Below are 16,129 nucleotides of genomic sequence, written 5' to 3'. Positions count from 1 at the left end.
GGACGTCATAGGCCTCGGGTCGCGCCTGGTCAGTCAAAGACAAGGGGACTAATCCCCCCTTGGTAAGGGGAGAAGGCCGGCGGCAGATCCGCAACAATATTAATAACACAAACAGAATACAATTACCGTAAAATGGTGGTGAATAGGGACAGCAAGGTGAATAAGGACACAAACTGAAAAAAAGTTCGGAAACCTTTTTCGCTGAAAATTGATAACCATACTGATTTGTTGATATTTGGGTTGAAAGCGTTCTCTTGTTTTTTTAAAAAGCAACTTAAAGTCCCTATTAACCCCATATATGGGTTAAATAGGAATAAATAGTATTTTTATTGCTGTCCCTATTCACCCCGTTTTACGGGTGAATAGGGACAGTCACTAACACAAGAAATAATAATCAAGAAATAGGGACAGTTTGGAGAAACTTTTTATCCCATTTTTTTTTTCATTGGCACCGTGGTTTATATTATGGGTGTGTGGCGGACACGAAAACACTGACGTGGTGACATCACCCCGCACACCAAGTGGGGGTGGGCCACGCCCGGGAGAGAGGCGTGGCCTCACGATATACACTGGGCGCGCAGCCTTGAGCAGCTCAGTGTTACAGTGAGCTCTTGAATAAAGACTCTTACAAATTACCGCGTTGTCCGCTTCCTCCTTGCTTACAAGCAGCGCGCGTAACACCGCGCTTTACTACAGACCGAAGGGCATCCGCAGGAATTCGAAGAGTCCGAACGGCGTGATGACCGCCGTCTTCGGGACGTCCTCCAGCCTGATGGGGACCTGATGGTAGCCGCGTATGAGGTCCACCTTCGAGAAGAAGGACATGCCCGCCAAACGGGCGAAAAAGTCCTGAATGTGGGGGACGGGGGTAGCGGTTGGGGGTGGTGGCGTCATTGAGACGGCGATAGTCTCCGCACGGTCGCCATCCCCCGCCGGGCTTCGGCACGATGTGCAGCAGCGACGCCCAAGCACTCTCCGAGCGCCGAACGATGCAGAGTCGCTCCAGGGTAGCGAACTCCGCTTTTGCTACCGCCAGCTTCGTCGGCTCGAGGCGGCGTGCCCGAGCGTAGACCGGTGGCCCGACGGTGGGGATGTGATGGGCCACCCCGTGCTTGACGGCCCCCGCCGAGAAGGTGGGCCGCGTGAGGGCCAGGAAGCTGGCGAGGAGGCGGGTGAATTCGTCCGCTGCCGGAAACGTACAGGTCAACGTGGCCGGAACTGAACCGTTCGGCAAGCCGCTTGGCAAGCCGCTCGGTGAGCTGCTCGACGAGCTGGGCAGCGCACAAGCGAGTGAGCTGAACGTCTCGGCCTGGACAAGACGTCTGTGCTTTACGTCGACCAGGAGCCCATTGGCGCACAGGAAGTCCGCGCCAAGCAATGCCATGGGCACGTCGGCGGTGACGAATGACCATCGGAAAACCTGCCCTCCGAACCGCAGAGAGAGGCAGCGTTTTCCGTACGTACGGATGGGCGTCCCGTTCGCGGCAAGCAGCGCGGGGCCCCCGCCCGCGGCGTGCTTGTCCGACGTACCGGCAGGAACGACACTCACCTGCGCTCCCGTGTCGCACAGGTAACGGCGCCCGGATAAGGTGTCCGTTATGAACAGCAGGCTGCTCGAATGGCCGGCGCTCATTGCCACTATTGAGCGCCGGCCCGGGCGTTTCCCGACCTGTTGAAGGAGCATGGCGGATGACACTGTCGAACCTCGTGGCCGAACTTGGCGTGGAACCAGCACCAGGTGGTGGAGCTGGAGGAGTGCGGCTGGCTCCGCCAGGCCGGCGGAGTTGGCGGTGTTCCCCGCGGTGGCGGTTTTCGCCGCGGTGGTGGGCGGGGCGTGGCGGCGGCCACGAGGTGCGTATCAGCATGCTGCGTATGCTGTGTAAGCTGATGCTGTGGATCAGCATCATCAGCAGCATCAGCCTCGAGGTCCGTGACGGCCGCACCGACTCTCGCCCGCGTGTCCGAAGCCGCGAAGTACCTGTCCGCCGCGGCGGCCAATGCTCGGGGTTTCCCGGCCAACGCGAGGCGTACCTGTGCTGGAAGTTGGCGACGGAAAAGCGCCCGGAATAGAGAACCAGGGGCTTCGTCGCCCAACAGTGACAGCATATGGTCCATTTGGACCGACGGGCGCGTGTCGCCGAGCTCGGGGAGATCCAGGAGGCGGTCGGCCCGTGCGTCCTCCGTGAGGCCGAACGTGGCTAGGAGCAGCCGCTTGAGTGCCTCGTACTTGTGGCCGTCCGGTGTGTAGCGAAGGACGGACACAACTCGAGCGGCCGTGCCGGGCCCGAGGGAGGCGACGACATGGCAGTAGCGCGTGTTGTCGCCGGTGAGGCGCGGAAGGTGAAACTTGGCTTCGGCTTGGACGAACCAAACTTCGGCCTGGGCCTCCCAAAATTCGGGAAGTTTAACCGACATCGCGTTGTTGGCCATGGCAATGGCGTCGTGTTTGGAAGGATCGCTACGGCAGATCCAACGTCGAGGGTCACCAGTAAAGCGCGGTGTTACGCGCGCTGCTTGTAAGCAAGGAGGAAGTGGACAACGCGGTAATTTGTAAGAGTCTTTATTCAAGAGCTCACTGTAACACTGAGCTGCTCAAGGCTGCGCGCCCAGTGTATATCGTGAGGCCACGCCTCTCTCCCGGGCGTGGCCCACCCCCACTTGGTGTGCGGGGTGATGTCACCACGTCAGTGCTTTTGTGTCCGCCACAGGTGCATATTATGTGCATCCATCTGAGCTATCAATTTAGCAATAAGTTGGAAACTCAGGATTGTTTCTTGATTTTTATTTTTTTGTATTAGTGACTGTCCCTATTCACCGGTAAAACGGGGTGAATAGGGACAGCCATAAAAATCCTATTTATTCCTATTTAACCCATATATGGGGTTAATAGGGACTATAAGTTGCTTTTTAAAAAAACAAGAGAACTCTTTCAACCCAAATATCAACAAATCAGTATAGTTATCAATTTTCAGCGAAAAAAGTTTCCGAACTTTTTTTCAGTTTGTGTCCCTGTTCACCTTGCTGTCCCTATTCACCCCATATTACGGTACCTACAATCTCTGTCATGGATCAACATTGAAGCAAAACTAACTCGACAAAGTAATAAATATAAAGAAGACAAGACAACTCACAAAATCCTCACTCAAAAGGAGTAAATGAATGATAAAGAGATAAAACGATGAATCGGCCTTGCACCCCCAGCTCTCTCTGTGCTCTGTCCCCCAAATATTCCTACAGGTCGCACAAGATCTGCCAGCAACCCTCTGATGGTTAAACTGCCGAAATCTCGGCTCTCCGCTCACCTTCACTCTTTCATTCCTCTTTTCTCCCGCCTCTGGAACAAACTCCCTCACTCCCTTCAATCCCACTCCTCCCTCCAGGTCTTTAAAACAGCTGTTCACCACCATCTCTTATCTTCCCCCATCCAAAACCTTGATCTTTTCTACCCCCGCTAATTCACCCCAGATCCACCTTGTTTGAAATTCCAACTTCTTTCCTGGAAGTCCTGGCAGTGTCCATATGTTTTATACCTCTCCCACTGCCCTCTTCCCACGCCCCCCCCCCCCCCCCCAAAGCCCTCGCCCTCTCTCAGATCTCTCGATGTCTCCATGTCTCTCGGTCCCTGCTCTCAAATGTTGTGTTTGTGTCCTTCCCCCTCTCTCCCCATCTTGTCTACCGCTCCCGATGTTATATGTTTTATGTGTCGGTTTGTCTTTCTGTGTAATTAATGTTCGCTCTTTCACGAGCCTCGATCTTGTATACAAAAAAAAAAAAAAATAAAAAAAAAAAAAAAAATCGTGAGGGGTATAAACAACTACGGCCAAAGGTAACCATAGCAACAAGCACATGGCGGGCGAGTGGTACATCGAACGGCACGTTAACAAGCTCGCTGGATAAATATTACTTGTACTTTACAACTACTGCGATCTCCACTGTCAGGAAATAATCGAAAGGAGCAAAAAGGAAAAAAACATCAGGACTAACTGGGAGGAAATGGTGAGGAGAGACTCGGCAGCGCGTTCTGAGGTAAAGGCGTTTACTTTGTTTTTCCGGGGTCGTCCATCAGGTGACGGCAAAATCAGCGGCAGCCGTAAACTACCGTCCTGTCACGTGCCGGAGCAGGGACGCTCGGAGCAGGTACAGGTACAGCCTTACAGGTAATGGCATTTCTTTTGTTCGGTAAGAACAGCTTTCCTGCACTGATAAATGTATTATTGTTGTTGTTGTTGATATGGTGTCATCCGATGATTATATTTATAGCACTTTGTGAATGACTTTACTTATTAACACCTCATTTACCAAAAAATCGCTTATTACATTAGTCGCTTATTACATGATGTGGATACGACACGGGCATGTTGGGCCGAACGGCCTTTATATAATATGAACGTTTCACTGTGCTGTGCGTACCTGTGCGTACCTGTGCGTACCTGCGTGTACCTGTGTGTACCTGTGTGTACCTGTGTGTAGGGAAAGTTTGGGTCCACATCGAGTGTAACTACAGTCCGGATTAATGATTGATAATATTGTAATTGACGACGGAGAGAGCGGATTGGTTGAGGGAGCCAGGTAGGAAGATAAAGAGGTAGGTCGTGGTTGGGAAGATTGTGTAAGGAGGTATGTCAATAAGGTGGAGGAGTGTTGTGGTCGAGGCCGATGAAGGACAGAAGCTTGGTACCCCTGGATGTCACCCCTTTATAAAATGAAGAGAAGAAGATGAAGACGCAATCCGAAGTGTTGATTACGTGGCAGGTATTTAAGGATCGGCACTTTTGCTGCTTTCATTGGGTTCTTTAAGCAGGTCGTTTGCTCCCAAGGTCGGAGCTGCCAGTAAGTGTGACCAAACTTTGGGGGAAAGTGAAATGGTTTGCATGTGTTGGTTATTTTATTTCTCCACCCAAGTGTCATTGTTTATGACGGAGCCAGCATTATTTGGCGGGAGTTTGACAAGTTGGAAAGTGTGCAGATTATTATCGCATTCCTATCATGTTGTGTTACCTTGGAACGGTTTCAGGAGTTAATGAGCCGTACGAGTGTGCGACTTATAGGTCAGGTTCTTGATACATTGACAGATTTTGGGAGCAATTGCCCGGGGCGATGACCACGAGGAGCAGATGGCAATGTGTTTGTATGGAGGAAGAAGTATAATAATAATAATTAATTAATAAGCTTGTTGCCTTTGCAATGCACGTCGAAATCCTTAATGAGTAAGTTTTGCTTTAAGAATATAAAGATGGATCACATGTTTATTTATCTTTGTACAAATCCTCAATCGACAAGCCTTCCTTTAAAGTCCGCATAACCAACCATCAGGTGTACCTGCGTTGAAATAAGACCGCCATGATTAGTTTCCCAATTTAAAGATCCAGTGCAATATGATTTCATGCCTGGTGTGATGGCTGCATTTGGTTCCTCGAAATACGTATTCATCGCCGTCTTCGTGAATGACCGGAGTGATGCTGCGAATGTCGCCAATATGCCTCTGTGTTGCCCCTTCACGATTGTGAAGTTTCGTGTTGATCGGATAAGGTTTGTTTTTTCTATCCAACATGGTTGCCAAATCACGTGACCTATGACATCATCATTTTCGAACTATATGCAACAATGGTGTTCGGTGACATTTACATCGATAGGGTAAGCAGTTTCAGAGATATAATTATTTAATATTTTCCTTCAATCCAATATGGCTGCCCCACCATGTGACCAATGACGTTTTTGTGATCACCTTTTTTTTAATCGCTATGCCTCCTCAATGACACACGTAAAGTTTCGAGTCGATCAATTCGGTGGTTTGGGAGAAGATGTTGTTTTGAGGTTTTAGGTTAAATCCAATATGGCTGCCAAACCATGTGACCAATGATGTCATAAATTTAATATTTCAATACAAATGGGTCATAGATCATGTGCATGCAATTTCAGATTTTTAGGACAAGTCATTCGATGAAAACATTTATGGCTGGTATACCACTTCATCGATGATGTCATCATCATGCTTTTGCTTCCCATTGGGAGTACTTGACAATGTGCCAAGTTTCAAATTTTTCCATTCAGCGGTTTCCGAGAAATATATTTATTATTATTTGCATTTAATCCAAGATGGCTGCCATACTACGTGACGCATGACATCACAATTATCACAAAAACATTCTGCATGGGTGTCGCACCTACCCTGAACGTTTCGTCTCAATCGGACATGTGGTTGCTGAGAAAAACGAGGTTTAACCCGTACGGCCGGACGGACGGACAGACGACCCTAATCCCCCCCGTCCACCTTCGGGGGTGAAGGCATAAAAATTCTGTAAGGAAAATTCTCGTGTATTGTACACCGCTCCTTTCCTATGCCATCTCCAGGCGCTGCATGACGTCATTGCCGGGCACCAAAGGGGGCTCGGCAGTGACGCACGCTGAAAGAGAGTACTCAGTTTTCACTCTGGTTTCTTGCTTTCTTGTTTGTTTTCTTTCTTGGTTGTCCGGGCGATATCTCAGCCATCCTTTGAGCTAGGAAGCTGAAATTTCGGCAGAGTAGTGAGCAAGTCCTTTTTCAAATACGGTAATTTTTGTTTTTTTAATAATCAATTAATTGAGGAGTTATTTAATTATTAGCGTTTAATTAAGTACTTATTTAATTAATTAAATTTCCTTTCTCTTCTGACCATTATTAACTCGGGCACCTTTTGAGTTAGGAAGCTGATATTTGGACATGCCAATGACCAGGTGATTTGGCTGCAAAGGATATTTTTGATTTATTAATTAATCAATTAATCGATTAATTATTTAATTATTCGATTAATGACAAAAAAATTTTTTTTTTTTAAGTTACAGATTCTGATGAAATAGTGGTAGTTTATGTGTTCTCTGACCTGGTGTTGGGCTAGCGGCTAGGGTGCCGGCTTAGGATCCTAGGATCCTGGGTTTGAATCCCGGTCGATCGCTGAATTAACGCCAGGGGGGTTGACTCAGCCTGTCATCCTTCCGAGGTCGGCAAATTGAGTACCAGTTCACTGGTAATTCCCTGCTTGTCGTTAAAGGCGGCAAAAAGGGTTGGCGTCAGGAAGGGCATCCGGCCGTAAAACATTGCTTCAAATAGGGGACCGAAAAACAACAACAACCACGGTTCCCGAAAAAGGCCAACCCCCGCTTGCGGGGAAAAATGGCCTCTAAAGGTGGTTTTTTTTATGTGTTCTCTGACCAAATTGATTAAGAATTTAATTTTTTTATGATTATTATTTATTTATTTTCATTATTAATCATTTATTTATTTTCTTTCTCATTTGGCCAATATCTCAGGCACCTTTTGAGCTGGGAAGCTAATATTTGGACATGAGTGACCAAGTGATGTGGCTATCAAGGATATTTTTGATTTATTGATTAATCATTTCATCTATTAAGTATTTATTGATTAATCGATTAATTATTTATTGAGTAATCAATTAATTATTTAATTTTTTATAAATGACTTATTTAATTAAATTTCTAAAAGATACATCTTCGGATGAAGCACTACTGGTTTAGTTATGCGATTAGCCAATTGATTATGAAAATATTTTGTGATAATCTTTTATTGATTTTAATTATACAATTAATCAATCAATTAGTGTACACCTCTCCCTCCCAATGCAGCCTCAATGAGCTGCACTGCGGTATTGCCGGGTGCCGGAGGCGCCCCGGCAATGCCGCGCTGCAGCATATTTAATTATTTGGCATGGGGCGGTGTACTTTGAATGTATTTGTACTTGTTTCAGATGTTTTTTTGTACCTCTATTTCCCCACCCCCAAATACAATGGAGGACATCATGTGACCCTTTGACGTCATTCGGGGAACTCTTTCATCTGGAGGTGTATCGAGGTGGGACTGCTTAGGGCCCTGCACACTCCACCATAGCGATTTTTGTCTTCAATCGTAGAAATAATGTATGAAATGTCAAATTCGCTCCAAACGATTAACTTTTTAATATCAAACATTCGCTAACACCATGGAGTGTGTAGTTCGCATGTGAACGATTTACGATTTGTTTTGATATTTCTGATAAGGCCTCCTGCAGTTAACATCTCTCATTACACTTGACTCTTCTCCCTCCCTCTTCCCCACTCGACTCTTCTCCCTCACTCTCCCCCACTTGACCCTTCTCCCTCACTCTCCCCCACTTGACCCTTCTCCCTCCCTCTTCCCCACTTGACTCTTCTCCCTCCCTCTTCCCCACTTGACTCTTCTCCCTCCCTCTCCCCCACTTGACTCTTCTCCCTCCCTCTCCCCCACTTGACTCTTCTCCCTCCCTCTCCCCCACTTGACTTCTCCCTCCCTCTTCCCCACTTGACTCTTCTCCCTCCCTCTCCCCCCACTTGACTCTTCTCCCTCCCTCTCCCCCACTTGACTCTTCTCTCTCCCTCCCTCTCCCCCACTTGACTTCTCCCTCCCTCTCCCCCACTTGACTTCTCCCTCCCTCTCCCCCACTTGACTCTTCTCCCTCCCTCTCCCCCACTTGACTCTTCTCCCTCCCTCTCCCCCACTTGACTCTTCTCCCTCCCTCTCCCCCACTTAACTATTCTCCCTCCCTCTCCCCCACTTAACTCTTCTCCCTCCCTCTTCCCCACTTGACTCTTTTCCCTTCCTCTCCCCCACTTGACTCTTCTCTCTCCCTCCCTCTCCCCCACTTGACTTCTCCCTCCCTCTCCCCCACTTGACTTCTCCCTCCCTCTCCCCCACTTGACTCTTCTCCCTCCCTCTCCCCCACTTGACTCTTCTCCCTCCCTCTCCCCCACTTGACTCTTCTCCCTCCCTCTCCCCCACTTAACTCTTCTCCCTCCCTCTCCCCCACTTGACTCTTTTCCCTCCCTCTCCCCCACTTGACTGTTCTCCCCCACTCGACTCTCCCCCTTTTCACACTTGTGTTGCAGAACCACTTTTGTCACTTGTGGACAAACCACTTTTTGTGTGTGCTGGCATTGAAAACCACTTTTTGCACTTGTGTTAGTGTTGCAAAACCATTTTCCGCACTTGTGCTGGTTTTTAAAACCACTTTCCACACTTGACCTAGTGTTGCAGAACTACTTTCCGCACTTGTACTGGCATTGAAAACCACTTTCCCCCACTTCTCCTCTCCTGTCCCCCACTCGACTTCTCCCCCACTCGACTTGACTCTTCTCCCCTCCTTCTCCCCCACTCGACTCTTCTCCCTCACTGCCCCCACTCGACTCTTCTCCCTCCCTCTTCCCCACTTGACTCTTTTCCCTTCCTCTCCCCCACTTGACTCTTCTCCCTCCCTCTTCCCCACTTGACTCTTTCCCCTTCCTCTCCCCCACTTGACTCTTCTCCCTCCCTCTCCCCCACTCGACTCTTCTCCCTCCCTCTCCCCCACTTGACTCTTCTCCCTCCCTCTCCCCCACTTGACTCTTCTCCCTCCCTCTCCCCCACTTAACTCTTCTCCCTCCCTCTTCCCCACTTGACTCTTCTCCCTCCCTCTCCCCCACTTGACTCTTCTCCCTCCCTCTCCCCCACTTGACTCTTCTCCCTCCCTCTCCCCCACTTGACTCTTCTCCCTCCCTCTCCCCCACTTGACTCTTTTCCCTCCCTCTCCCCCACTTGACTGTTCTCCCCCACTCGACTCTCCCCCTTTTCACACTTGTGTTGCAGAACCACTTTTGTCACTTGTGGACAAACCACTTTTTGTGTGTGCTGGCATTGAAAACCACTTTTTGCACTTGTGTTAGTGTTGCAAAACCATTTTCCGCACTTGTGCTGGTTTTTAAAACCACTTTCCACACTTGACCTAGTGTTGCAGAACTACTTTCCGCACTTGTACTGGCATTGAAAACCACTTTCCCCCACTTCTCCTCTCCTCTCCCCCACTCGACTTCTCCCCCACTCGACTTGACTCTTCTCCCCTCCTTCTCCCCCACTCGACTCTTCTCCATCACTGCCCCCACTCGACTCTTCTCCCTCCCTCTTCCCCACTTGACTCTTTTCCCTTCCTCTCCCCCACTTGACTCTTCTCCCTCCCTCTCCCCCACTCGACTCTTCTCCCTCCCTCTCCCCCACTTAACTCTTCTCCCTCCCTCTTCCCCACTTGACTCTTCTCCCTCCCTCTCCCCCACTTGACTCTTCTCCCTCCCTCTCCCCCACTTGACTCTTCTCCCTCCCTCTCCCCCACTTGACTCTTCTCCCTCCCTCTCCCCCACTTGACTCTTTTCCCTCCCTCTCCCCCACTTGACTGTTCTCCCCCACTCGACTCTCCCCCTTTTCACACTTGTGTTGCAGAACCACTTTTGTCACTTGTGGACAAACCACTTTTTGTGTGTGCTGGCATTGAAAACCACTTTTTGCACTTGTGTTAGTGTTGCAAAACCATTTTCCGCACTTGTGCTGGTTTTTAAAACCACTTTCCACACTTGACCTAGTGTTGCAGAACTACTTTCCGCACTTGTACTGGCATTGAAAACCACTTTCCCCCACTTCTCCTCTCCTCTCCCCCACTCGACTTCTCCCCCACTCGACTTGACTCTTCTCCCCTCCTTCTCCCCCACTCGACTCTTCTCCATCACTGCCCCCACTCGACTCTTCTCCCTCCCTTTCCCCCACTTGACTCTTCTCCCCCACTCTTCCCCACTCAACTCTTCTCCCTCCCCTCCCCCACTCGACTCTTCTCCATCACTGCCCACTCGACTCTTCTCCCTCCCTCTCCCCCACTCGACTCTTCTCCCTCCCTCTTCCCTTCATTCAGCTCTTCTTCCTCCTTCTCCTCACTCTACTCTTGTCCTCACCCTACTCTGCTCCTCACACTCGACCTACTCATCCCTACCTCCACTTCCCTCGTTTTCTATTCTCAACCCCTTCCCACCTCCACCCTGGCTTGTTTCTCTGCCCTTCATTTTGTCCCATTCCTCCCAGTTCCCATCATACTAAAGTGGTGCTTATTTACAGTAACCAAAAAGAGTAAATGTTTTTCAAAATGACCTCTCACGATTCAGTTCGGCCCTGAGCATGCTCACGCTCACGTTAATATGCTCCGCGACTCCCTCGTGCTTTTCCAGCACACACTGAGAATATTTCTCCTCGCTCGTTGGGGCATTTTGGCAGCTTGACACATCCGTGATATTAACCGTTTCCATGTCAAACCGGCTGAAGTACAGTAATGCCATGTGCGTGAAGGACAGGTTCCTGAGAGATTCGTGCAATAAGGATTTCGCGCGAACGAGGCTCATCAAGCATTGTGTTCATGGGGATATGTAGACCGGACGTGCCAATTCCGGGGTTGATGCGCGCTACCTCCTGGAACATAAGAATTCTTGTTGTTCTCCTCCTCTTCCCTTTATAAGGGGTGAGGTCTGACAGCACCAAGCTCCTACCCTGCCTTGATCACAATCCTCCTCCACTCCCTTCTGTCCTCAGCCATCTCTCCACCCTGCAACCACCTCACCGTAATTATATCCCTCCTTACATAATCCTCCCATCTCAACTATGGTCTACGTCTTTTTTTCCTACCTTGCTCCCTCATCCGCTCTCTTTGCCATTTTCTCTTCCCTTATCCTAACTGTGTCCAGCCCATCTCAGCCGGCATTTCACCAATCTCCTCGTCAAGCTCATCTGCACATCAATCTCCTCCCTCAGTTCATCCATTCTCCTTCTATCCACCCTCTTCATTCCCACAAACCTCGTGACCCAGTGATTCTCGCTAACCTGCAGCGTCTGTTGTCTCTCTATCCGTTCCACCGTCTCCATACCATAAAGGTATGCTGGCGTTACGCACGACATCAGAACCTTTCCATTCAATCTCCTTGAAATCTGCTGTCTGCCATTACACCCTCCACCCTCCTCTATGGATTCGCACCCATCTGAATCCTCCTGCGCACCTCTGACTTACCATTCATGGTCACTGTTCCCCTCCCCCTCCCCCCCCCCCCCCCCCCCCAGATACTCAAACCTTTTTCCTTGTCTGATCCCCTTCCCCTCTCACCTGATATTAATTTATTTTCTCTGCTGCTCAACCCACATCACCTCCATATTCTCCATTCTCATTTTCAGCCTATGTTTCTCAAGTGCCTCCTTCCACTCCCCCAGTACGTCCTGTGTCTCTCGCCCACTCTCCACCACAACAACCAGATCATCTGCATTCAATATGCTCCCCAGAATACCTTTCCTGTTTATCTTCCTGCTCACCAGCTCCATCAGCATGATAAACAGGAGTGGGCTGAGAGCGCTTCCCTGCCTCAAACCGATGTTTACATTGAACTCCTCCGACATCCCAAGACCAGCCAAAACTCTTCCCTTCCTTCCCTTGTACATCCCTTCCACAAACCTAACTTCTGCCTCTGGCATTCCCATCCATCTTAGTGTTGCCATCACCATCTCTCTCAGGACAGTGTCGAAGGCCTTCTCCAGATCCACAAATCCCAATGCCATTTCACCTTGCACTTCCAACCTCTTCTCCACCAGGTGTCTAAGTTCGAGCATCCAATCTTTCATTCCTATACCCTTTCTAAACCCCTGCTTTCTAAACTCCTGCTTCTCTTCTCTGATCTCCTTCTCCACACTCTTCCTTACCCTCCCATCCAGAATCCTCCCCAGCACCTTCATGATATGACGGAGTGTAATGCCCCTGTACCTCCCCGGATCTTGAACATCCTCCTTCCCCTTCCATATCGGAAAACGGACCACTTCGTATAACACATTCGTGGGGGCACAGGTGATGCGAAAAGCCGACCGGAAAACAGACGGAGATCCTTTACGTGGAAAAGGACCCGGGGTCCGCGTAATGTTCCCTTTAACTTCAAGTCTCATGCAGCGTTGCCACCATGGAGTGTCAGGAGTCTTTTACTACCTTGAAGCCAGAGGCATGCCGCTCTTCCTCAGAAATGAACGTATGGGAAGGCATCCTCTTCCAAAATAGCCCAGTTTTGTCCACATTAAAAACGAGCTGGTAAGTCTCCGCAAGGGCTTTGGACTTAGACGGACTTCATCATATGAACTCCTCTTTCTCTTCGTCATATAAGCTCGGTATTAGCTCCTTACCTACAGTGGGTTTATGCCTTATTTGGGATGATTTCCATTTTAAAAAAACTCAGCACTTTATCCCTCACCTTCCTGCTCTTTCACTTCATCATATAAACTCAGCACTTTATCCCTCACCCTCCTGCTCTTTCACTTCATCATATAAACTCAGCACCTTATCCCTCACCTTCCTGCTCTTTCACTTCATCATATAAACTCAGCACCTTATCCCTCACCTTCCTGCTCTTTCACTTCATCATATAAACTCAGCACCTTATCCCTCACCTTCCTGCTCTTTCACTTCATCACATAAACTCAGCACCTTATCCCTCACCTTCCTGCTCTTTCACTTCATCATATAAACTCAGCACCTTATCCCTCATCTCACTGGTCTTTCACTTCATCATATAAACTCAGCGCCATAGCCATTATTACTGTCTCGCTTGAAGGCATAGCGTGGTGATTCATATCCTCAATTCCAGGACGAGAAAAGTCTATCCATCTTCTCCATTAAACTGCTCCGTGATCTCGTTAATTTTGTAGCAATTACAGGAGACGAGGATTGAACAGATGCTTTAAAATATTTTTTTCCGTTGTTCTTTACAGTTGTCCTCAAACACGACTCCCTTAAACCAACTTCACACACAACAGCGATGGCACCAACACCTGACTCGATTCGCCTGAAGTCTTTCAATTCCAGTTCAAGTCTTTCGACAGAATTACCAATATGGCGGCGTACAGAGCAGGAAGACAACATCGTGCACGCTGATTGGTTTCAGAAGAGACGCTACTAGTACCCGACTGCAAAGCCGCAATGAGCCGGCGAAGCCAAAGCCTCTTGCCACTATTTTACCCATCACTATGGCATCAGTAGGTTAGGTAGTTGGTAGTAGGTAGGTGTAGTAGGTACCGTACCTGGTAAAGCCCCTGTCACACCTTGACGATTTAGCCAGCGTATGCCGACGTATCAAAATTGAGTGCTGGTGTGAGTCATACGCTGGCATACGTCGACAAATTTTGTGCATGCACGTAATTTGTCGACGAGCTCGGCGTACTACGACGTATGCCAGCGTGCTTAAGCGTGCTCTTAACGTAGCCAAATTTTTCATATGTCGGCATACGCTGGCTAAAACGTCAAGGTGTGACAGCGGCTTAAGACTTGGTAAAAGAGAAGAGCAGACAGTCCTCCCCAATACCTACATACAATAAATGTCACAAGAAGCTTAAGGAAGTAACTATACGATGTGCTAGCTTAAGGCCTATTTTAAGAAATTTTAACTGGGCTTAACATACGTTTTCACAGTATGTGTGTCGTCTTCTAACTTCAGTCGCTGTCAGGACTGGTTCTCTCTGGGCACTGTGGCTTCCCCCACCAGAAGAAGTTAGCTTGCAGTAAGATCAGTGCCGACAGGTCAGACGATAGCGCCGTTTCAACGGCAATGTGTGACTGTCGTTAATCAAACCGTGTCGATGGCGCTGATTGGCTGACCTAAGCTGATTGCTGATTGGTCAGCTCACAAAATTTCGCAAATTCAGACCTAAAATGACACCATTTGCATTCTGGATGAGATTAAAATTGATAAAATTTACTTCTTGATTAATTCGGTGAATTCCGTCTCAACTTCGGATATTTCCGGCCGTGAAAAACTATCCCCTATGGCCGCGAGATTTCTAAAAAATAATTCTTCGTCAATTTTAGAATATTTGACGCCGTTTTCACCCTCCGAAACGCGTAATAAGGTTTAAAAAAATATTTTTTCAAATGCTCGAATCTCATTGGTTCTGGTGTTTGGTGACGATTTTCGTTGAAGATAACGAGGTTGGTCTTAAAGTATTTTAATTACAAATTAGAGGTGCATAAGATTGTGAATCAAACAGACGGGTGAAACAAACTCCTATTGAACTTTTTTCAATTTGTTATGCATACTTCCGCATCCGCAAGATGGCGGCCTCCATTGAGCGATTTGGTGCGTCACAACTTCGGAATTCTCAAGCCAAGGGATCCAGCATAATCTGGTTTTCAACATAATACGTACGCGTTTATTCACAATCCCGGCTTCGCTGGCTACTAGTACCGACTGCAAAGCCGCAATGAGCCGGCGAAGCCAAAGCCTCTTGGCACTATTTTACCCATCACGATGGCATCAGTAGGTTAGGTAGTTGATAGTAGGTCGGTGTAGGTACCGTACCTGGTAAGACTTGGTAAAAGAAAAGAGCAGACAGTCCTCGCCAATGGCAATACCTACATACAATATATGTCTCAAGAAGCTTAAGGAAGTAACTATACGATGTGCTAGCTTAAGGCCTATTTTAAGAAATTTTATCTGGGCTTAACATACGTTTTCACAGTATGTGTGTCGTCTTCTAACTTCAGTCGCTGTCAGGACTGGTTCTCTCCGGGCACTGTGGCTTCCTCCACCAGAAGAAGTTAGCTTGCAGTGATTAATTCGGTGAATTCCGTCTCAACTTCGGATATTTCCGGCCGTGAAAACTATCCGTATTTCTAAACTAAATATGTAAACCGCTTATACCGTATTTCTGGCCGTGAAAAACTATCCCGTACGGCCGCGAGATTTCTAAAAAATAATTCTTCGTCAATGTTAGAATATTTGACGCCATTTTCACCCTCCGAAACGCGTAATAAGCTTTAAAAAAATATTTTTTCAAATGCTCGAATCTCATTGGTTCTGGTGTTTGATGACGATTTTCATTGAAGATAACGAGGTTGGTCTTAACGTATTTTAATTACTAATTAGAGGTTCATTAGATTGTGAATCAAAGAACGACGGGTGAAACAAACTCCTATTGAACTCTTTCGCAATTGTGTTATGCAAACTTCCGCATCCGGTCGATGGCGGCCACCATTGAGTGATTTCATTTTAGAAATATTTTTGCAAATGCTCGACTCTCATTGGGTCCGGTGTTTGGTGACGCGTTTCGTTGAAGATAACCACGGCCCGTGCGGGCCGATGTTGGTCTTAAAGTATTTTAATAATACATTGGAGGTGCATAAGATCGTGAATCAAACAATGACGGGTGAAAGAAACTCCGAATGAACGTTTTAAATTTGTTATGCATACTTCCGCATCCGCAAGATGGCGGCCTCCACTGCGCTTCGGATTCTCGAGCCAAGGCATAATCAGG

General features: G+C 48.1%; 1 protein-coding gene across 4 annotated transcripts in view; it reads left to right on the top strand.

The window, feature by feature from the left end:
- The first annotated feature begins 4,021 nt into the window (after nucleotides 1–4,021).
- DQX1 (DEAQ-box RNA dependent ATPase 1) overlaps nucleotides 4,022–16,129 on the top strand; it is a 191,790-nt gene continuing 179,682 nt past the window's right edge. Inside the window, exon 1 of one of the 4 annotated variants that reach the window (XM_068111320.2) lies at nucleotides 4,022–4,157. The gene's annotated coding sequence lies outside the window, so the exon portion shown is untranslated. Of the gene's footprint in view, nucleotides 4,158–4,477; nucleotides 4,586–4,607; nucleotides 4,753–16,129 lie in introns of those variants that run through there. The other 3 variants (XM_068111321.2, XM_068111324.2, XM_068111322.2) reach the window with 3 other exon arrangements.

This window comes from Myxine glutinosa, chromosome 3, assembly GCF_964187855.1.
Source record: "Myxine glutinosa chromosome 3, kmMyxGlut1.1, whole genome shotgun sequence".
Lineage (NCBI taxonomy): Eukaryota > Metazoa > Chordata > Myxini > Myxiniformes > Myxinidae > Myxine > Myxine glutinosa.
Note: the sequence above shows the minus strand (reverse complement) of the source record. Positions and strands in the feature narration are given on the sequence as shown.